The sequence below is a fragment of the Zootoca vivipara genome, chromosome 7 (genome assembly GCF_963506605.1).
Source record: "Zootoca vivipara chromosome 7, rZooViv1.1, whole genome shotgun sequence".
NCBI lineage: Eukaryota > Metazoa > Chordata > Lepidosauria > Squamata > Lacertidae > Zootoca > Zootoca vivipara.
Window position 1 is genome coordinate 3,530,258 of NC_083282.1, and position 21,804 is coordinate 3,552,061.

Genomic DNA, 21,804 nt, shown 5'->3' on the forward strand with positions numbered 1-21,804 from the left:
GCCAGAGGAAAAAAACAAAGCCAGCTTTGATTCTAAGTGGCAGCCAACTACTGACTTACTTCTTGCCAGCGTCTGTACAATATGTTTTCTAAGCCTAAAGAACAGAAGGCCATCTAATGGAAACATGAATCGCAAGATATGGGATATACATTAAACCCAGTATACTGCTTCCCTGGATAAAGTTGGGCTCTGTTGGACAGTTCAGAATTACAGACTGCGCCACCATTCCATAGCCAAAGTCACCTGCACAAACCATCAGAGCCCACGTATACATCTGAGGCAGTAACAAAAAGCAGAGCAGTCTCAGGTGCCAAAGGCCTGTAAGAAGAGCCCTTGTCATCAATAGGAATGAAGCCAGCAGGAGTAGAACCCCTTCAGGCTCTGAAGGGAGCATATGGCAAGGCAATATTTCTCCATGGAAGAAATAGGATGCTGCCTGCTCTTTTTTTTTTTTTTAGTAATTCTTTTCATTAAACCAGTGTTAGATATGTAAGCAATTGGCCAAATGGCTCCTTAAATTTAGGTTATGGGTACAACAATTGAATGTCTGATCTCCTTTTTTGCAGGATTACAGAGCAAAAAAAAAAAAGGAATTGTGTATATTGTAAACATTTAGCGTTTTACACTTCAGTTGCACGTTTTAACAATTACAGTATTATTACAATAATAATTATTATTACAGTAAAAATAAAAAATGGAAACATGTGAACTACCGGTAATACACAGTTCACATCAGTAATGCATTTTAATAGCAACTGTTAATTGGACACCACAAACATAAATGGGGCTCAGGCTCTGTAATAGTGGCCAACCATAAGTATTAAGTAGGGATGCAGGTGGCGCTGTGGTGTAAACCACTGAGTCTAGGGCTTGCCAATCAGAAGGTCGGCGGTTCGAATCCCCACGATGGGGTGAGCTCCCGTTGTTCGGTCCCAGCTCCTGCCAACCGAGCAGTTCGAAAGCATGTCAAAGTGCAAGTAGGCAGGAAAATAAATAGTGTTTCCGTGTGCTGCTCTGGTTTCACCAGAAGCGGCTTAGTCACGCTGGCCACATGACCCGGGAAAACTGCCTGCGGACAAATGCTGGGACCCTTGGCCAGTAAAGTGAGATGAGCGCCGCAACCCCAGAGTCGTCCGCGACTGGACTTAACTGTCAAGGGTCCTTTACCTTTTATAAGTATTAAGTACAGTGGTACCTTGGTTCTCAAATTTAATCTGTTCGACTTCCAGAATGGTTTGAAAACCAAGGCATGGCTTCCGATAGGCTGCAGGAGCTTCCTGCACTCAACTGGAAGCTGCAGTCCGAAAATTGTTCGCAAACCGGAACACTTACTTCCAGGTTTGCGACGTTTGGGAGCCAATTTGTTCAACAACTAAGGTGTTTGACAACCAAGGTACCACTGTACACGTGTGTGTGTGTGTGTGTGTGTGTGTGTTCTCTCTCTGCCCAACATGTTGCAACTTCAGCAAGTATTGCAGTCACAGTTAAATACAGTCGTACCTTGGAAGTCAAACAGCTTAGTACCCGAATGTTTGGCTCCTGAACATTGCAAACCCGGAAGTGACTGTTCCGGTTTGTGAACTATTTTTTGAACTGTTTCTGCGGCTTCCAATTGAGTGCAGGAAGCTCCTGCAGTCAATTGGAAGCCACGTTTTGCAACCAAAATCCACCACTTACAGCCACAGCCTCACCTACCTTCACTACTTCTGTTGGGTTTCAGCCACAGGTTTCATTTCTTGTCCCATTCATAATGAAGCCTGTGGGCCAGTTTCCCCTCCTTCCTATGCACCCTGGCAAGCACAGCCTTGCATGCCAGCTCTTCTGCTCTAGATCTTATCCACAGTTTTCCTTTCCTTTCCAATCACTGGGAGGTGAGAGGAAAGCAGCACAATGATACCACATTTTTCATTTTCTGCATCAGGACAGGCACACTCCATTCTGGTTGCCTAGAGAAGCAGCTGCCTCAGTGCACTCCATGCATTCCAGAAATCTTTCTTGATCAGGGAGGGGCACTATTGTGGCTGCTCATACAGTATATTCTACCTGGTGTTCCACTTCATTGGCTTATTCCTTTTGCCTGATGTTGCCTCACTCTGCTTTAGGCATCTCCCACCCCCCTCTCTGGCCCTGTGCACTTCCGGTAATGGAGTCAGGACAGGAAGAAGAGTGCCGGAACTGACAGGCAGCAGGAAGGCAAGGCATGGGAGGGCTCCGTTCCCTTCTGCCGCACACGTGGCTTAACATTGAAATTACAGCCCCCCCCCCAATCCTGCTTCAACACTTGAATCAGGAAAGCACATGAATATGAACCAGGGTGAATGCTCCTATCACTGTTAGCATTAGGTATTTCTGTTATGAGAACTATCCACTACTGCTTTAACATCTTACTTTCCTCTCCTATCACTTTTCAGGTTACTTTGAAACTATTTGGCCTCAAACTTCAGTTTTGAAGAAGGGGTGCACACGGCATTGCTGGGATGCAGTGAAGTTGGCTGATGCTGAGTTACATAATGTTCGGCTACAACTTGGCCATAGTTTTTGCCAAGTTGTGTGTGTCTGTGTCTTGATGTTTAACTACTGTGAGTTACCCCCAATGTATCATATTACATAAATGAAGGCAAGGAAATTACCCCCCTGCCCAGATGTCTGGATATATAAATAGATCAACTGTTGCCCACACTGAAACATGTGGCAAATCTCTGTTGTTGTTGTTGTTGTTGTTAGAATGTCTTTTGTATGTAGTTTAAGATCGGGTTCTGGGTTATGAATTGCAATTTGAAACAGTCTCCCTAATTCTAATCCAACACTCTAACCACTAGGGGAGGCAGGGCTTCCAGAGAGAATGAAACCAAGAGGGTCTTTCTCTTCAGGAGAGATGGGCTACCACACTCCTATGAATAGTCAAGGAAATCTATGGACAGTCAAGCACAAGTGAAATTACAGTAAATTAGCTGTGTGGTTTTACCTGTGTCTTATAAACTGACCAAGACAGTTGCAAAATCTACCTGTGGCTCAGGGAATGAGCCCCAAAGACATGGCCACACTATCCAGCAATAAAATATATGCAAAGGCACTTGACTTGCATAGTCAGTCACAGTGTTTGCAAAAGGCACATTTATACCAGAGTTGTTCGTATGTTTGTGATGCAATACTTGCCTTGAAAACAGGGATATTGGAAGAAATCTCGATTGTCATTGTCACAGTGGCCGGAGTGGACTACTTCAGAGTAACGACGCTACGCAGCTCTGCATTTTATTCTTTTATTGGTGCTGCGTATTTACAGTGCTCAAGTCATTGCTATTTACACGGAGCGATGTTGTCAGTCGGTTTCAGAACCTCCTAATGGCTTTTGGCGCGTCTTTCTCCAACACAAAAGCTTTGGCAGACCCATCCTCTTGCCCCTCCTCTTCCTGCGTAATTCTGGAGTTGGGGGGATGGGTCTTCCCCCCTTGCTTGCCCCTTCCTGTCCCACCTGGGACCCTGGCTCCACTACCTTGCCTGAGCCTCGGACACGACTTCCTGCTTCCCCACTGGAATCGGAACTCTCCCTGCTTTCCCCTTTGCTCGGGGACGGGCTTGAACTCAGGAGGGGAGGGACTTCGCGATATCCCCTGTCCCTCACATCCACCCCCCTCCCAAGCTCTCCTTCACCCCTCCCCAGGCCCCCCCCATGTGTCGGTGACGACTGGAAGCCTAAAAACTCGGTGCTCTCCGATCCCGTTGGTGTGAACACCTCCCCCCAGTCCTGCGAGCCCCCCCCTTCCGCCTGGGAGGACGGGAATCCCAAAAAGTCCGTGGCGTCAGAGCTGGTGGGGGTAAAAATGTTTTGCCAATCTGCTCCTTCCTCTGACTGGGTGGATCTTGGCGACACCCATACCTCATCCTCTGGTTCCTCAAACTCCGCTTCCCAGCGCCATGGTGAGCTGCTCTCCCATGCCTCCTCCTCCTCCCCCTCCCTTTCCATGTGCCAGGGCTTGGGTCTGTGGGGAAAGAGGGCGTGAAATTCTTCCACCAAGAATTCCTCCTGTATCTGAGTGGCTGGGACCCATTCATTCTGGGACGGTGGAGCGTCCTCCCATGCCATGAGGTACTCCAGTCCCCCCACCCCCCACCTTGAATCCAGGATGGCCGTGGCCTCATTGAGTTGCTCCCTGCCTTCCCTCTCCCCCCCTCCCTCGGGGGTTTGTTCGCTGTCTCGGAGCCTGCTGCTTTCCCTGTACGGCGACAGCAGCGATCTATGAAACACTGGATGCACCCTCATGTCCTCTGGCAGTGCCAGCCTGTATGCCACCGGGTTGACCTGTTGCGTGACCGTGAAGGGGCCCAGCCTTTTGGGTGCCAGCTTTTTGCACCTCCCTCTGGTGGGAAGGCCCTCCGAGGACAACCACACCTTGTCCCCCACCCTGATGACCTCCCCTTGTCGCCTGTGGCGATCTGCCCCCTTTTTGTACGCTTCCTTGGCCCTCTCCAAGTGTTCTCTGAGCTGCTGGTGCACCGTCTCCAGTTCCTCTGCCCAATCCTCAGCCTGTGGGCCCTCCTCCTCCTCCTCCTCCCTCTCCCTCTCTGGGAAAGATCTGAGGTCGCGCCCGTAATTGGCCTTAAAGGGCGACACCCCTGTGGAGACGTGCACTGCATTGTTGTAGGCAAATTCTGCTAGTGGCAAGCGATCCACCCAGTCCGTTTGCCGCTGGCTGACGTAGCATCTCAGGTACTGCTGCAGAATGGCGTTGACCCTCTCCGCTTGTCCGTTGGTCTGCGGGTGTCTAGCCGTCGACAAGCTGACCTCCACCTGCAGGAGGTTCATGAGCCGCCGCCAGAACCTGGAAACAAATTGGCGGCCACGATCCGAAATAACCCTTAAAGGTAATCCATGCAGTCTGAAAATGTGATCAACAAACAGTTTGGCTGTCTCTTCTGCCGAGACTGCCCTGGCACACGGTATAAAGTGACACATTTTGGACATAAGGTCCACCACCACCAACACTGCAGTCTTACCCCTGGACGAAGGCAGATCTGTGATGAAGTCCATGGACACCACTTCCCACGGCCTGTGTGGTGTGGCTAAGGGCTCCAGCAACCCTGGTGGCGCTGCTCTGACCACCTTCGCCCGCTGGCAGGTGGTACAGCCCCTTACATAGTCTCGAACATCTTCCCGCACCCCTGGCCACCAGAAGTGTCTCATGACTAGGTGAGCGGTTTTGTCCCTTCCAAAATGCCCCGCTGTAGGGTTGTCGTGCATCTGCTTGAGGACCGTACGTCGAAGCTGGGTGGTGGGCAGGTACAGCGCACCCTTGTAGAAAAGCAGCCCTCTGCGTTCTGCAAAGTCTTTTGCCTGCTCCCTCCCCCCTCTCAGTTCTCTGAAGATGCGGTTGGCAAATTCATCCGCTGCCGTCAGTGCTGTGAGTTCTGCCTCGCTCACCACAGCTGCTCCGCAGGACCATGCCGACGGGGGGAAAATGTGCCTTGGGGCTGGTGGCGCCTCCTCCTCCATGTACTCTGGCTTGCGGGAGAGGGCATCCGCCCTGACATTCTGCTCCCCCGGGATGTAGTGGATGGAGAAGTTGAAGTTCGAGAAGAACTCTGCCCACCGTATCTGCCGCTGGTTGAGCACCCTGGCAGTTCTCCAGAACTCCAGGTTCTTGTGGTCTGTGCACACCTGGATGGGGTGCTTTGCGCCCACCAGGAAGTGTCGCCAGTGCTGGAACGCAGCGTAGATCGCAAGAAGTTCCCTATCAAACACTGTGTAGTTGCGTTCAGGCTGTGTCAGCTTCCTGGAGAAGAAGGCACAGGGTCTCCACTCCCTGTTGGCGTCCAGTTGCAACAAAATTGCGCCCACAGCTTTTTCAGAAGCATCTGTCTCAATGCGTAGGGGCGCGTCCTGCACCACATGGAACAGGTTTTGGTCTGAGGCGAACACTCTCTTGAGGCTTTCGAACGCTGCTTGCGCCTCTGGTGTCCACTTGAACTTCTGCTTGCCTCTCAGGCAGTCCGTGATGGGAGCCGTAACGCGAGAGAAGTTCTTGATGAACTTCCTGTAGAAGTTAGCGAAGCCTAGTAGGCGTTGGGCATCTTTGCGCGTCCTGGGGCTGTGCCAGTCCAGGATGGCCTGCACCTTGTCCTTGTCCATCGCCAGCCCCTTGTCTGACAGCTTGTAGCCCAGGAAGTCCACCTCTTTGGTGTGAAACTTGCACTTCTCCAGCTTCACATACAGGTGGTTCTCCTTCAGGCGTTGCAACACCTCTCTGACATCTTTCACATGCTGCACCGGGTCATTCGAGTAGATAAGGATGTCATCTAGGAAGACCAAGCATTTCCTGAAGAGGAGGGACCCCAGGACGTGGTGCATGAAGGCCTGGAAGCATGCTGAGCCCCCTTGCAAACCGAAGGGCATCACCAGATATTCAAAAGAGCCCAGAGGCGTGAACATCGTGGTTTTCCATTCATCTCCTTCCCGGATCCTGATCAAGTTGTACGCCCCCCTTAGGTCCAGCTTGGTGAAAATCTTGCCCCTGCGTGCCGCTGTCAGGAGATCATCCACTCTGGGCATGGGGAAAGCCACTGGCTCTGTCACCGAATTCAGCCGTCTAAAGTCCACCACAAGACGGCGCTGTTGCGTGTCTTTCTTGTCCACCCAGAAGACCGGGCTGCCCCCTGCTGCCTTGCTTTCCCTTATGAACCCCCGCTTGAGGTTCTTGTCGATGAAAGCGCGCAGATCCTCCAGCTCCTGGTCTGACATGGCGTACAGCTTGGCTGGGGGTATCGTCGCCCCTGGCACCAGGTTGATCTGGCAGTCAAAAGGCCTGTGCGGGGGTAGGTGGTCGGACTCCGCTTCGCTGAAGACCTCCTGCAGGTCCCAGTACTGCTTGGGTATTGCCTCACCCCCTTTGATATGCATGGTGGCCACCGTGGCTATTGGAGGCCCCTCCCCTGGTTGGTGCTGCATGCAATGTTCCAGACAAAAGTCCGACCCAAACGTGATGCACCTCTGGTGCCAACTGATGGAGGGGTCGTGGCGCGCCAGCCAGCTCATGCCCAAGACGATGGGGGGGTCTGAGATGGTGGTGACGTTGAACGCCAGTGTCTCTGAGTGCCTTCCCACCGTCATTCTCATGGGGGGGGTTTGATGTGTGATGGCCCCTCCCAGCAGCTCCCTGCCGTCAATGGTTGCCACGTGCAGAGGAAAATCCAACTGCAAAAGCTGGATTTGGTGCTCTTCTGCAAAGCTTCTCGAGAAGAAGTTGGCGGACGCCCCACTGTCAATTAAGGCGAGGACCGTCAGGGGATAGCCATTTGGGAGCGTTAGCGTCACTTCTAGAACCACTCCTGCTCTGGGAGGGGTGGGCTGGCTCTGCACCTCTCTGTGCGGGTGGGCGGGCTGGGGCTGTTGTCTGCTGACTGTGCCTGGCTGCTGCCCCTTGTCTCCTGCAACCAGGCTTTCCCGTTTCCCTGCTGTGGTGCTGCGTCAGTGGGGGAGGGCACCACCGTTCCCGCCTTTCCTTGCCACTCCCTGCGATGTGGGCAGTCTCTTACGAGATGCTGGGGTGAGTTGCAGAGAAAGCAATTCCCGCCCCTTCCCTCCTTGCGTCTTGGCGCCGCTGGGGTTTGAAAAGCCCGCGCGCGCGCGCTATCAATCTGCATGGGCTCCTGGTCCTGGCTGGCTCCAGGCGTGGCTTGAAAGGGTTGTTGAGGGAGTGGCTTCTCCTGCGACCGTGGGAACCAAGCCCGCTTTGCGCGCGTCGCTTGCTTGTCGTTCCACCGGGATTCCTGCCTCACCCCCACCGCCAGAGCTGCTTTGCTCAGCTGATCCATAGTACTGGGCTTTGGACCTCTCGAGAGTTCATCCTTCACCTCCTCGCTCAAACCCAAGTAAAACGCAGCTTGCATGGGAGGCGAATCCAAAACCCACCCCAGTCTGTGCACCAGCATGGTGAATTTCGCCCAATATGCGCGAACTGTCATATTTCCTTGGCGTAAATTATGCAGTTCCTCCTTAGTCTGGTCCAAATGACTATCGGACGAATACATCGTCCTCAAACCTTCTAGAAATTGCTGGACATTTTTCATGCAAGGATTCTTGGTTGCGATTAATGGTCTTAGCCACTCCCTGGCTGCTCCGGTGAGATGTTCCACAATAAACGCTACTCTGTGCTCATCATCGGGGAACTCATTCTGGTGCAGCTCAAGAGCATACACGATCTCAGTTTCAAAGCCCTGAAACTCCTTCGGGTCTCCATTGAACTTGCTTACAAGGGTCCCTGCTCTCCTTCCTGGCAGCACTTGGACTTGGGGAGCCCCTCCCGCCTTGTTTTTCTCTGCATCCAGCTTGTTTTGGAGGTCTACCGCCACCGCCCTTAAATGCTGCTCTTTTTCCTGGAGCTCTCTCACCTGTTCCGCAAGTTGTAGCCGGTCGTCCTGGACCTTCTTAGTCTCCTCTTTAGCTGCCTTCAATTCTCCCTGCGCCTGCAGCGACAGCTGTTGCAGTTCTAGCTGGGCTTGCTCAGCGATCTGCCGCCACTTCTCCGCCTCGGACACGCTCATCCCGGCAACTCCGAAGTAGCCCAAAAAGGATTAGGAGGTTGCTGTCACAGTGGCCGGAGTGGACTACTTCAGAGTAACGACGCTACGCAGCTCTGCATTTTATTCTTTTATTGGTGCTGCGTATTTACAGTGCTCAAGTCATTGCTATTTACACGGAGCGATGTTGTCAGTCGGTTTCAGAACCTCCTAATGGCTTTTGGCGCGTCTTTCTCCAACACAAAAGCTTTGGCAGACCCATCCTCTTGCCCCTCCTCTTCCTGCGTAATTCTGGAGTTGGGGGGATGGGTCTTCCCCCCTTGCTTGCCCCTTCCTGTCCCACCTGGGACCCTGGCTCCACTACCTTGCCTGAGCCTCGGACACGACTTCCTGCTTCCCCACTGGAATCGGAACTCTCCCTGCTTTCCCCTTTGCTCGGGGACGGGCTTGAACTCAGGAGGGGAGGGACTTCGCGATATCCCCTGTCCCTCACAGTCATATTCAGACAAAATTCTATAGTTTCAAGAAGAATACCAGCTCAAGCCCATCCCCAATTTTTAAGGGCAACAGGAAAGTCCCAAAGCACACATTTTAACACTGAATCTCAGTCTGAGATCTCACAACAAAATTCACTATGTATTTCTTCAATGTACCTCTTCTGTTTGAACACGTTTCATCTGCTGCATCTTTTTCCAAGGGCAAAATGAAATACAGCAGAGCAGATGTGGCCTTCAGTTTACCCCTCAGGACTGAACAGGGATGGGGGAAGTGTGCAGCAAGCTAACAAGGACTGAGGCTGGACTGTTTGCATCTGAGCGGCGCAGCTGTCTCTCATCGCACAGCTCAATTCCTGCAAATGCCGTGACTCAGACTAAACTGTGCTGTTCTAGCTCTACCATCCAGTGTGGTCTGGACAACGTTTCCATCAGAAGAGTTGCTAAGTGTTACCAAATAAGACTATAAACACCCATGGGGCTGTAACAGCAAAAAATGGCTAAAAATACACTATGTTCCAAGCACATACCAGAACATTTGGACAGACCTCCCTCCAGTGCTTCATTTGTTGACCTAACACAAAAGTATATTTTTGCCTTATGAAACCAGGGACTTCATTTCAATGCAAGAATCTATTTTAAAAACCAGTTCCAACCACCATTAAAAGAGACAGCTTCTTCTGCAACACATTTAAAAAAATCTGATTAAGAGTTGTTTGGATCCCATTGCTACTTATGTATAAACACAGAATCATAGAATTGTAGAGTTGGAAGGGACCTTAATGTGCCACACAGCATGAAACAAAGGGCATCTCACTGATCGGTTTTCCTCACATCCTGGTCCCACCTTCACCGCAAAAGAGCTATTCCAGTACTGTCAGAACAAGTGGAAGGAAAACAGCCGACCAGATACATCTAAGTTGAACAAAGGGGCTCAATAAGTCTCCTATTTTGCTGCTTGCATGGGACTAGCAGGTCACAACTCATACCTGGTGGGCTGTGCTTGGCTTAGCACAGGAACGGGGAACCTGCCAGAGATGAGGAACACGTGGTCCTGCAAGTGCTGCTGGATCCCTGCTACCACCAGCAGGTCAACTGGTCAGTGATGATGGGACTTGTAGTCCAACATCGTGAAGGGCTGCAGGTTCCCCACCCCCAGTGTAGCAGGTTATAAATATGGCTAGTGCACCCCACAATTCCATGGTCGCAACGAACGTGGAATTGGCCACAAAATGTACATAACTTTCAGAGAATCTCAACTGTCATTTGAAATGATCCAAGTTTCCAGCTCCTGTAAGTGCGAAGATATGCTAGAAAGTGTGTAAGTAACACCTACTGAAATATCAGATGCCAATAAGTTGGCTAGTTTCCAGTCTGTGGGCTGAGCTTTGATGCTCCAATACTTGCCCAACTCAAGTCAAGTAAAACAATACACTAGCAGAAAAAAAATATCATAAAAGAAAATTTGTGCAAGTTTGCCTGATATGTATACTTTACAAAAGCTACAGAATTCAGTTTTTCTTGCCACAGAATTTGTATGACAGAATGTGATTTGATTTTTTTTTTAAGCACTGAACTAGGGTTAGGTGTTCACAATGCAGGTGTGAGAGGGAAAGAAGCCAACAGTCCCTTGACCAGAGCAAATCTGCAATTTCCCTTGGGATGCAGCAAGACAGCTATATCATGGAGGAGCTCTTTCATGGCAGATGCTATATCAGCCATGATCTCCCTTTCCTCACTACCGAAAAACAATATGCAAGGGAAAAGATGGAAAGAAAGATAAAGTTTATTATGGTCAGTGAATGGAGAGCTCAGCCTAGACAGACTGATTTCATAACCCAAGAACAGCCCTGACTCATTTCCAGGACCCTGATTTATTCCCACGCTTTTGCAGAAGGAAATGTGATGGGAAAAAGCAGAAAGCTGAATCCCAGAGACTGATAGTCGTAAGCTGTGAAACAATAAAAACTGGCTGGGGGGAGGGGGGAGAGAGACTTGATCAGGGATACCATCATTCATTCTAGTAAACTGCTAATCAAAGCAGAGAGAGAAAGGACGGGGGGGGGGGGGGGAGAGAAAGTAGCACCAATATGTGGGACTTAACTTTTTCAGATTTATTATCATCATCATCATCATTTATTTGTACCCAGCCCTACGTGGGTTGCCCCAGCCACTCTGAGTGGCTTCCAGCATATATAAAAACATAGTAAAACATTAACCTTAAAAAGCTTCCCTATACAGGACTGCCTTCAGATGTTTCCTAAATGTTATATAATTACTAATCTACTTGACATCTGATGCGAGGGGGTTCCACAGGGTGGGTGCCACTACTGAGAAGGCCCTCGGAGTTGGACGTCAGTGCCCCGGCTGAACGATGGGGGTGGAAACGCTCCTTCAGGTATACTGGGCCGAGGCCGTTTAGGACTTTAAAGGTCAGCACCAACACTTTAAATTGTGCTCAAAAATGTACTGGGAGCCAATGTAGGTCTTTCAGGACTGGTGTTATGTGGTCTCGGCGGCCACTCCCAGGGTCTATCCACAACATTCTGGATTAATTGTAGTTTCTGAGTCACCTTCAAAGGGAGCCCCACGTAGAGCGCATTGCAATGCTGCTTTTATGACCCACCTTAGGTCAGGCAGGGAACCAGTAGAAGATTCTGATCCACTAGCTGAATGCAAATTACAATAATCTAAAATGTTGAACAAAAATGGTAGAAAATAATGAAAGAAAATAAATAAAGAAGTGAGCATGCACACGAAAGCTCATACCAAAAACAAACTTAGTTGGTCTCTAAGGTGCTACTGGAAGGAATTTTTTTTTATTTTGTTTCGACTACGGCAGACCAACACAGCTACCTATCTGTACTTAATATGAGTGACTCAATTTGTAATGCAAGATTATTCAAAGAGTTAATGTTTTACAAAGTACTCCTGTGGGACATTCTTGAATCTCTGTTCACAAGGATCATACTTAGGAACTGGAATTTGCTAGTACCTGTTGAGGTCCTCCTTTTTGTCGTTTCTTTTAATCTACGGGAGTCCAAGTTAGGCTACTGCTGCAAAGCTGACGTCTTTGGGAGAAATGGCACATTAGACAACCTTAGGAGGGACCTCTGAAATCTTTGGCCTTAAAGGGGTCCCTTTCTGGGAAAAAATAGAGGCAGGCATCCTTGAAGGCGCAGTATTACAATTCTGAGAACAAGTTCACTGTGTCAACTTGCTTCAATCTGGTTTGCCAATGATAGTGAATTCAGCTAGACGGCTCTGGTAGAGTATGCTAGAGAGACAAGGTCCTTTGACAATGCCTTCCTTTCTGCTTGGAAACGTATGCTAAAAAAACTAAGAAGGAGCTGAAAAATGACTTATTGGTGGGCTAAAAGAGATCTAATGTTTGACTCCTAGATCTAGAAGGGACCTTTTAGAAATTACCTGCCTGTAAATTCCCAGATCCTCCCTAGACCCTTTCTTAAAAATTGGTGTTATACTGGTGACTTTTTCAGTCCTGAAGTACAGAGTCTTATCTTAGAGAAAAGTAGCATATTTTTGTTAGAAGATCAGCAATTTTGCATTCAAATTCTGAAGACTTCCTGGGTGTATGCCATCTGGACCAGATTATTTGTCTGTTTTTAATTTGTCATTAAGACCTACAATGACAATTGCCTCAGTTCCTTTTCTAAAGTCGAATATGACTGTGTTGGATTTTCCTGGCAACTGTCCGCTTATTGAATTTGATAGCACTGTGGTCACAGTTCCCAAGTGATTCAACAACGCTTACATGTTGCATCAGGTCCTGGACACTAATTAAGATTAATCTTTAGGCTTGCTGCCCGTATGGCCACTTCAATAACCAGTCATTAGATTTTATTGTTTATAGCCAATGGCCATCACAATACTGTATGAGCACTAACCACACAACTACAAAATTTCCAAGGCCAAATTCTTCTAGGGTACAGCCATTTAGATGACTACATCCACTGAGCTCTTTGTAAATTATGAGATAAGAAAGTATTCCTGCTTGGCCCAAAATAAATGAACAAAAATTATTTGTAACATCCACCCTCCTCCCAAGTTGGCAAGAACTGTGTTCATCTTCCAAACAGAGGATAGCCAAGCCTAGACATGATTGGTTTCAGAGATGAAACTACATTGGATATGCATGATCACTACTGCCTTTCCTTACATAAAATCATGATATCTATTCAGTCTAAACACCTTAACAAGTAGTAAGAGAAAATAAATAATCAGGCAATCCCCATTTCTTCACTATAATAATTATATAAATTCTGGAGTATTTAAAATCCTGATGAGTCGGAGAGCAAGAAACTCTAAAGAAACCAATTGGTTCTACTATCAAAGCTGCTGTCTGATCATGTGCAGCCAAAACGCCTTTACAGCATTGAGCTGCACTCAAGGATTACCCAAATTTTCCACCTGTTTTAACTTGGCTACATAAAAATGATGTAATTTATTTACATGCTTCGATTTTCTTGTAAAAAGGCTGATTTAACCACAATCTGTCCCTTGTGAACCAGAGGCACCAAATTTGCCCTCTTCCCATGATCCTAAAAACATTGCCTGTCAACTCTTGCTCTGCAAGAGAACAGAACAGAACAGGCTGCGACAAGATGATACCATCTGTAGATGGACTGGCTGAAGAAATAGGTTTATATTTACATCTACTTATAAGTACAAGTTAAAGATGATATAAAGCTCAAGGAAATGCATGGTTTACAGCAAAGTTGTTGCAAGCAGTCTATTACAGCCAGGATGGACACCTATCATAAATCTGCGAACTGTTTCATTAAAAATTTAAAAATGAGTCCTGGCACATACTCCTTTTGAAGTTCAAGACATTGGATGGTCTTACTGAGATATTAAATAAGTTTTCCTGGTTACAAAAAGATCCTGACTGTTCTTCTCTAATGGCATATACTTGTGTTACAATCCAAATAAATCCACAGAAGCTACCAGCACACAAAAAGTTCTACAAGTCCAAGTGCCCGAAGATTATAAGCATTATCATCTTAATGCTATGCTTATTTCTTTTTTGTGGAGACTAGGGCTGGGTGATGTCAGCTTTTCAGCATTGCGTTGTATCACCAGTGAAACATTGCAATCTGCAGATACATTGCGATGTTGAAACTTGGTTGAACCAGGGCTCGCTGTTGCTGTCATCAAGCGCCGGGAGTAGAGGGACTCCCTCCGCTTCCAGCCCCTGGCGGCAGCATCACACAACCTCAGCTCAGCCCCCTGCGCAGCAGGGCTGCTTGATGCTGCTGCCACCTTTTCCTTCACCTGGGCTCCCTCTTTCTCCTGGGCGAAGGCACCTGAGGCCCCCACCCCGCCTCTGACCCACAGGAGCTGGAGGAAGGGGGCTTGATCAGTTGAGAAGTGGCTTCTAAAACCTCCCGCTGCAGATTAAAAGAGCCGCCGCCGCCGCCACCAAAGAGGTCAGCACAGTGGCGTAGCATGGGGGGGGGGTACAATCAGGCACTTCCATGCAGGTGTTGGCTTCCAAAGGGATCCCTACCCCACCCTGGCAAAGGCAGCATCTTTTCTTTCTTTCTTTCTTTCTTTCTTTCTTTCTTTCTTTCTTTCTTTCTTTCTTTCTTTCTTTCTTTCTCTCTTAAAAGGGGGGGGGGGTTCTGTTGCTTTAATACAAAAGGCGGCAACTTAGAAAAACAAAGCAGGATGTAAAATCCCTGAAGAATTTGCTTTTATATTTAATTTCTCAACTGTTTCCTGTCCAAGTAACTAAACACATATGAACTCTCAAGCAGAATTTCAATAACCTTTTTATATAAAAAGACTCAGGCCTCCCCCCCCCCAATCAAGGGTGGTCCTCTTTGTTTTAGAAGTAAAAATATATTTTGCTCACATATGCATACCTTGGAATGTATACATGTTTTAAAGTGGTCCATAAGTGAGCTTTAATAAACTGAGAACCACCCAGCCAAACCCACCCTTTCCCTGTTTCCCAAATGTCAACCACACCCTTCCCATTCCGCTCCCCCAGAGCATCCTGGCCTTCCTCAGTAACATTCTTAAGACTATCCTTCGCCGCAGTCCCAGAGTGACTGACAACCAACAGTGAATGGCAAGATCCCAGACTCCTCAATGTTCTGGAACATGGTACATCAACTTCCTTCAAATCATGTTAAATAGCATTCAACTAAGGACCAAATCATTTCAACTATTGTCATCTTCTTCCATGAAAAGACCACATTACATTTTTGGGTCAGATACCCAATACTTCAAAGGAATATACAAATGTGACAAACAGTTATTTGAAAATGTGTATCTTCTATCAAAGCACTCAGGACGCTGCTGCAGCTCCTTGTCAAGAGTACACATGTTGCAAAATGACCAAATTGTGACTGGCCTTGGGAGTCAGCCGAATTCCTTGTTTGTCACCAACGCTGCTCCTCTCACCCCAGAGGTTTTACTGTGATGCCACACTGCAAGTTAAGGTGCTTCCACGGCCAGTGTGACTGCAGGGAGAAGCCCCTTGCCTTCCTCTGAGCTGGGAGGAGAGGGGTCATCTGTTTTACTTTGTGTCTAGAAACTGTTTGGAAAGCAGTGAGATGTCTCACTGCTTTCCAAGGCTCTCTGGGGCTTAGTGCAAGGTCTAAGAGTTCTCCTGCCCTCCTCCAAGCTCAAGGAATCTCAGCAGAGGAAAAAGATGCTCCTGCCAGTAGCCTCTGAGTGGATGGCAAGCTCTAATTTCTTGCTGTATACAATAATCTTTAGCAGCTGACCCTGGCTGGATGACTGCAATGAAGCGTGGCTTTTCATTTAGTTGCAAGTGATGGAATCATGCATAAGCAGATATGTGGAGACTTGGGGAAAGGGCAGAGAAGGAACCCCACCCTCATAGTGCAAACCCACTCCAACACAAAACATTTACCATTATATAACTTCCTACATTTGGAGGCGGCCCTTCCTTCCTTCCAATGTAGGATCTAAACCACAGAGCCTAGGGCTTGCTGATCAGAAGGTCGGCGGTTCGAATCCCCGCGACGGGGTGAGCTCCCGTTGCTCAGTCCCTGCTCCTGCCAACCTAGTAGTTTGAAAGCATGTCAAAGTGCAAGTAGATAAATAGGTACCGCTCCGGTGGGAAGGTAAACGGCATTTCCATGTGCTGCTCTGGTTTCACCAGAAGCGGCTTACCCATGCTGGCCACATGACCCGGAAGCTGTACGCCGGCTCCCTCGGCCAGTAAAGCGAGATGAGCGCCGCAACCCCAGAGTTGTTCGCGACTGGACCTAATGGTCAGGGGTCCCTTTACCTTTATGGCCCACATTTATATTGATTCTGAATATGTCTTATTAAATTGTTACCACTCATTCCAGGAGCCTGGCCAACACTGTTCACTCTGCCCAAAGCATGTTTTACATTTTCTCCCCCCTTACACACCATTTACTTTTAATGATGCACGAGAGTAAAAGTGTTATGGACAAGATGGCCTATCTCTGCTTTTGGACTCTATGGATTCTAACAGAATGCTGCCTTTAAATATCTTCCAAAAGTGCATTTAAAGTCTGAAAGCACACTCATATTGTTTCCAAGTGTTCTGGCTTGATATTTAAAATTAGAAGGGACATTTTGATATCTTTGGTGAAATAGAGACTTCCACCAGAGCTTACTATGGTTGCCTTGTGGAAGGTCAGCTCGGCCACTTGATCTTGTAAGGGCAGATCACTGCCTCCACTTACCATAAAAGGCACCTTATGAATCAATCAATCAAAATAAATAAATAAATAAATAAATAAATGTCAATCTAGCCATAACACCCTTCACTATTGGGCTTCCATGGCCTTGCTAGTATATCTCATAACCAAGAGATGGAAATGTTGATTCATATCTGGTTTGTATGCACAAGTATCAGTATGAGTTGAACTGGAAAAATAAAAACAAGTCCATGTTCAGAGCGTATTCTGGAACAGTGATCACGGCACAGCCTTCTTTACAATCTGACCATTCTAGCGGGGAGGTGGCAGAATCAGCTCACTTTGAGTTGGACTGGGCTTCTAAGGTAGCGTTCTTGGAAACACTATTTTTTCCACGCACAAGACTGATGAGATAAGGCAGAGTTGAGGGATCTTCATGCATAGGAAGTGTTCAGATTTGTAAGGCATTGGGGAACATTTTGAGACACAGAGACTATACAGGCTCCAACTTCATTTGAATCCCAGCATGACAAGACTTTTATTACTTATTATCAACAAAAGACTGCAGAAAATCTTTCCAAAACTGACTTCTGAGGGAAAGTTGACAGAACCTCAAATACAGAAAGGTGGCCCCCAAAAGTCTGAGAGGATGTCAATATGGTTAATGGGCAGAAATCCTGTATTGTATTGTATTGTATTATTACTATACTGCCCTATACCTGGAGGTCTCCAGGCAGTTCACAGAATAAAATCAAAATATAAAACCACAAAATGCACAATCAAAACGAAAACAACCACCCAACAACACCCCCCAGGGCAAGTCTTTCTTTAAAAAAACAACAACAGAACATTACTTCTCACAATGCAAAATTACTTTATGGAACTTGCTGCCAAGAGTCTTAGTAGACTACAAGCTTAACATGAGTCAAAGTGTCATGCAGCAGCAAAAAAAAAAAACCCCTAATATTCTATGCAGCTATTCTAGGCTGCATCAACAGCAGTATGGTGTTCAGATCAAGGGAAGTACCAGTAATACTACCACTCTATTCTCCCTTGATCAGACCACACCTGGAATACTGGGCACCACAGTTTAAGGAGGACGCTGACAAGCTGGAATGTGTGCAGGGGACGCTAATCAAGATGATCAAGGGTCCGGAAAACCAAGCCTTATGAGGAATGGTTGAGGGAGATGGGTATGAGACTGGAAAAGAGGACATTGAAAGAAAATATGATAGCCATCTTCAAATATCTGAAGGACTGTCACATGGAAGATAGAGCAAATTTGTTTTCTCCTTTTCTGTAGGGTAGTACCCAAACCAATGGCTTCAAGTTACAACAACGGAGATTCCAACTAAGCATCAGGAATAACTTTCTAACAGTAAGAGCTGTTCAACAGTGGAATGAACTCCCTGGGGAGCTTGTGGACTCTCCTTCCTTGGAGGTTTTTAAGCAGAGGTTGCATGGCCATCTGTCATGGATGCTTTTGCTGAGATTCCTGCATTGCAGGGGGTTGGACTAGATGACCCTCAAGTCTCTTCCAACGCTACAGTTCTATAAGTCGTAGTGAGGGTCATAGGTAGAGATAGGTTTAAAATGGGATTCTGCAAATTTATGGAAGAAAAAGTCTACCAATGGCAACTAAATGGAACTGCACTTCTTAAAGACAACGGTGATGATAAATGGGGATGGGGAGAAAAGGCTGTTTTCTTCATTCCTTATTCTTCATTCTGTTGTCTTCATGCTCTTAACAGAAAGAGGCTAGGCTGGAGAATCATATGGAGATGTGACAGGCAGCTTCTTTTGTGGGTGTGTGGGTGGGTACTTTTGGGCTCATAGGCTCAAAGTCTAATTTAATTTATTTAGATTAAGCCAAATCTTTCAATGAAACCTAATTTACTTTTCATGATGCACAGTCGGGCAGCCTCTTCTGTGGGTGGGTATTTTAGGTTCATAGTCTAATCTGATTTATTTAAATTAGGTTCAGTTTTTCACAGTCTGGCAATTATTTCACTAGAGGCTGCTACACTAAGCCTGATAATAAATCAGTGGGAAAACTTACTGTGGCTTTGAAAGTATTTCAAGAAGCAGCTACATCCTTCCTATGGTATAGAAAGCCTCTAAAGACATGTCCCCCGCTCCTTCCCTTATAAAACCACTTCCCAAGGTATATGACAACATAATCTAACCAACTCAATTTTTACAGTATTGAGTTGCTGGAGCCTAGAACCAGCAGCTGGAAAAAGCTAAATGATTTGGGATCAATCAAAAGCGTTGATAGAAATGTAACATCTGCAACTGCACAAACAGCTGCCAAACAGAACTGGAATAACTTTTCATGTTCCTCAGTACAAAGGTTAAAAAATGCCCAGCTTTGGCCAAGGGGAGGGGGGGGGAAGAGGACGGAAATAGATAAGATTTCTCTGTCTACTCACAATCATGGTGAAGAAGTACTTCAGGCTTGATTCAGAAAATTTAGCTAGCCTAGCACAAAAAGCCTTCTTATGTATATAAAATTCCCAGAGCTGGCTGTAATGGGCAAGAGAATTATGAGGGAGGTTGCATTGTTATAGAGCTTCATGGAGAGAGGAACATGGGGCCCTGGGCTGTGGGTAAGGATATCTAACCAGGAACATCTAACTAAGCCTTACTATCTAACTTTGGGACATCTAACCAGGCCTACAGTCCACTTTGCGATCAAAACACCTGTTCCAAGTATCTACATCAGCCTCTGGAAGTTCAAGGTCCAAATCTGGCTGCCTCAGGTAAATCACCTGCCTCTCCCCCCCCCCAACTGCCAACCCAAAGGCTTTTTAAAAAAGTGTTACTAGCTGGCCCGGCCACGCATTGCTGTGGGTCATCCCTGTGATTCCCCCCACCCTGTCCCGATCCATGACGTATCCTGCTCCTCCTCCCTCCAACCCCCTGGGCTCATCCCTCTGTTTCGGTAGGATACCCTTCCCTCTGTTTTCCCCGGGGAGTGTTGTCCCCTCCCCCCGTATCTCCATACATTCGCCCCTGTGCACGCATCGTGAACATTTTTATATAATATATTATATAATAAGAACTAAGAAATAAGAACATGAGAAGCAGAAGTTATTATTGTTTAATTTTATTTTTGGGGTTGTCATTTATTTTGGTTGGCATTGCATGATTTGGGCATTGTTGTGTGTTTTGTGTGTTTTGGGGTTTTTGTGTGTGTGTGTGTTTTGTTTTCTAATTTTGGAGTAGGTGACCCAGAGAACTACTTTAATAATCCCGACCGGGGGTGGGTGGGAATCAAATAGCGAAGACCCACAGCCCTGTAGCAACAGAAGGAGAGTTCCAAAGCACCCGAACTGTTCGGTTCCATAAAAAACCCAGAAAGTGGCATGGGGAAGGTAGGAGATTGTAAATTGGGGGGGGGATTGGCCACTGCAAATATCCGAGGACTTTTGGGGAGAGAAAGTGCATGGTTGTTGTTTTTCTTAAAGACGCAGAGGCTTGCAACCAGTCATAGTATAAAGCCTAGGTTAAAAGGGGCACGACTGCCCTCACTTAAAATGGCCGCCGGAGCCTCGCATGTGACACAACACCCACTTAATTTTAAAGTAAAAACCCCTTGCCGTGCTCCCAAGTGCATTGTGGGCTATTCCCCCCCCCGGGCCTAGTGGGGGCATGGCAGCCTTGCAGGGGCCTACAAAAACAAAGGCCATGCTGTGGCCTGTGATCCGGGCACTCGCCCTCCCCCCCCCCGGGCCTAGTGGGGGCCTGGCAGCCTGGCAGGGGCCTACATGAAGTAAAGTAAAAACCCCTTGCCATGCCCCCAAGTGCGTTGCTGTAGGATACCCCCCCCCCGGGCCTAGTGGGGGCCTGGCGGCCTGGCAGGGGCCTAGGGGTCTGGTAATGGCTGCCTTGGTTTCAGTTGCTTGGTTGATGATGTCATTATTTGGCACTGCCCTTCAGAGCTTTTGCTGGTGACAGTGTGCAACCTGCCTTTCTATTGGATGCTGCTGGAGTCTGCAGAGCTTTTGCTGGTGATGTCTAATTTGTGCGCCACTTGTTTGCGTTTAATCACTATTTAAGGTATGAAAGCTGTGCTTTTTTTGAAAAAAAAAAAGTATGCCAGATCCCTCACTGATGGGCAAGGTACATTTTGTCCTAATTTGCTGCAATTTGGTTCAGCGGTTACGGAGAAAGGCTGTGACCTCTGCGCGCACAATGCCTACATTTATATACCAGTATATATAGATTTAGAGGGACCCAGGTGGCGCTGTGGTTAAACCACTGAGCCTAGGGCTTGCTGATCAGAAGGTCGGCGGTTCGAATCCCTGTGACGGGGTGAGCTCCCGTTGCTCGGTCCCAGCTCCTGCCAACCTAGCAGTTCGAAAGCACGTCAAAATGCAAGTAGATAAATAGGGACCGCTACAGCGGGAAGGTAAACGGCGTTTCCATGTGCTGCTCTGGTTTGCCAGAAGCGACTTAGTCATGCTGGCCACATGACCTGGAAGCTATACACCGGCTCCCTCGGCCAATAATGCGAGATGAGCGTGCAACCCCAGAGTCGGTCACGACTGGACCTAATGGTCAGGGGTCCCTTTACCTATATATAGATTTAGAGGGTTGCCATAGTTATGGCAGCAAATTTGCTACCAACTGGGAAGGAGGTGGCTAACCCACAAACCTCTCACACCCTCAATGTGACTCTCCTTTAAAACAACAACAACCAACAACTACCACTAGTTGCTGTCCAGGGAGAGGAAAGAAAAAGGGAGAATCTCTCCAGGAAACAACCCTTTGCACAAAAGTGGCAGAAGCCCCCACTTCATCCTCACACCAAGAGGTATTCTTCTTCCATAACTGGAATGAGACAGAGATGCATGTATGATGTTTTCATTCATCTGAGAGATGAAATCAATTATACCTAGCTGCTTTATTAAACAGATTGACTAATATTCACCCTTGTGCACTGATGTCTTTTGTTGTCACAGTGCTTGACTCCGTCACCCCATCCAATACCTTTTCTTGTTCAAGCTTCCCAGTAAAGACTTTAAATTGAAGACTTTAAAGATCAGACAACATAGCTGCACGATCCCCCTTCCCTCCTGAATCTTTGTTTCTTACATGCTACAACAGTACCATTCTTTTCA

The 21,804-nt window shown here is 47.4% G+C and overlaps 1 protein-coding gene across 6 annotated transcripts in view; it reads right to left on the reverse strand.

The window, feature by feature from the left end:
• ATF6 (activating transcription factor 6) overlaps nt 1-21,804 on the reverse strand; it is a 127,946-nt gene that overhangs the window by 35,322 nt on the left and 70,820 nt on the right. The gene's annotated exons all lie outside the window — the stretch shown is intronic.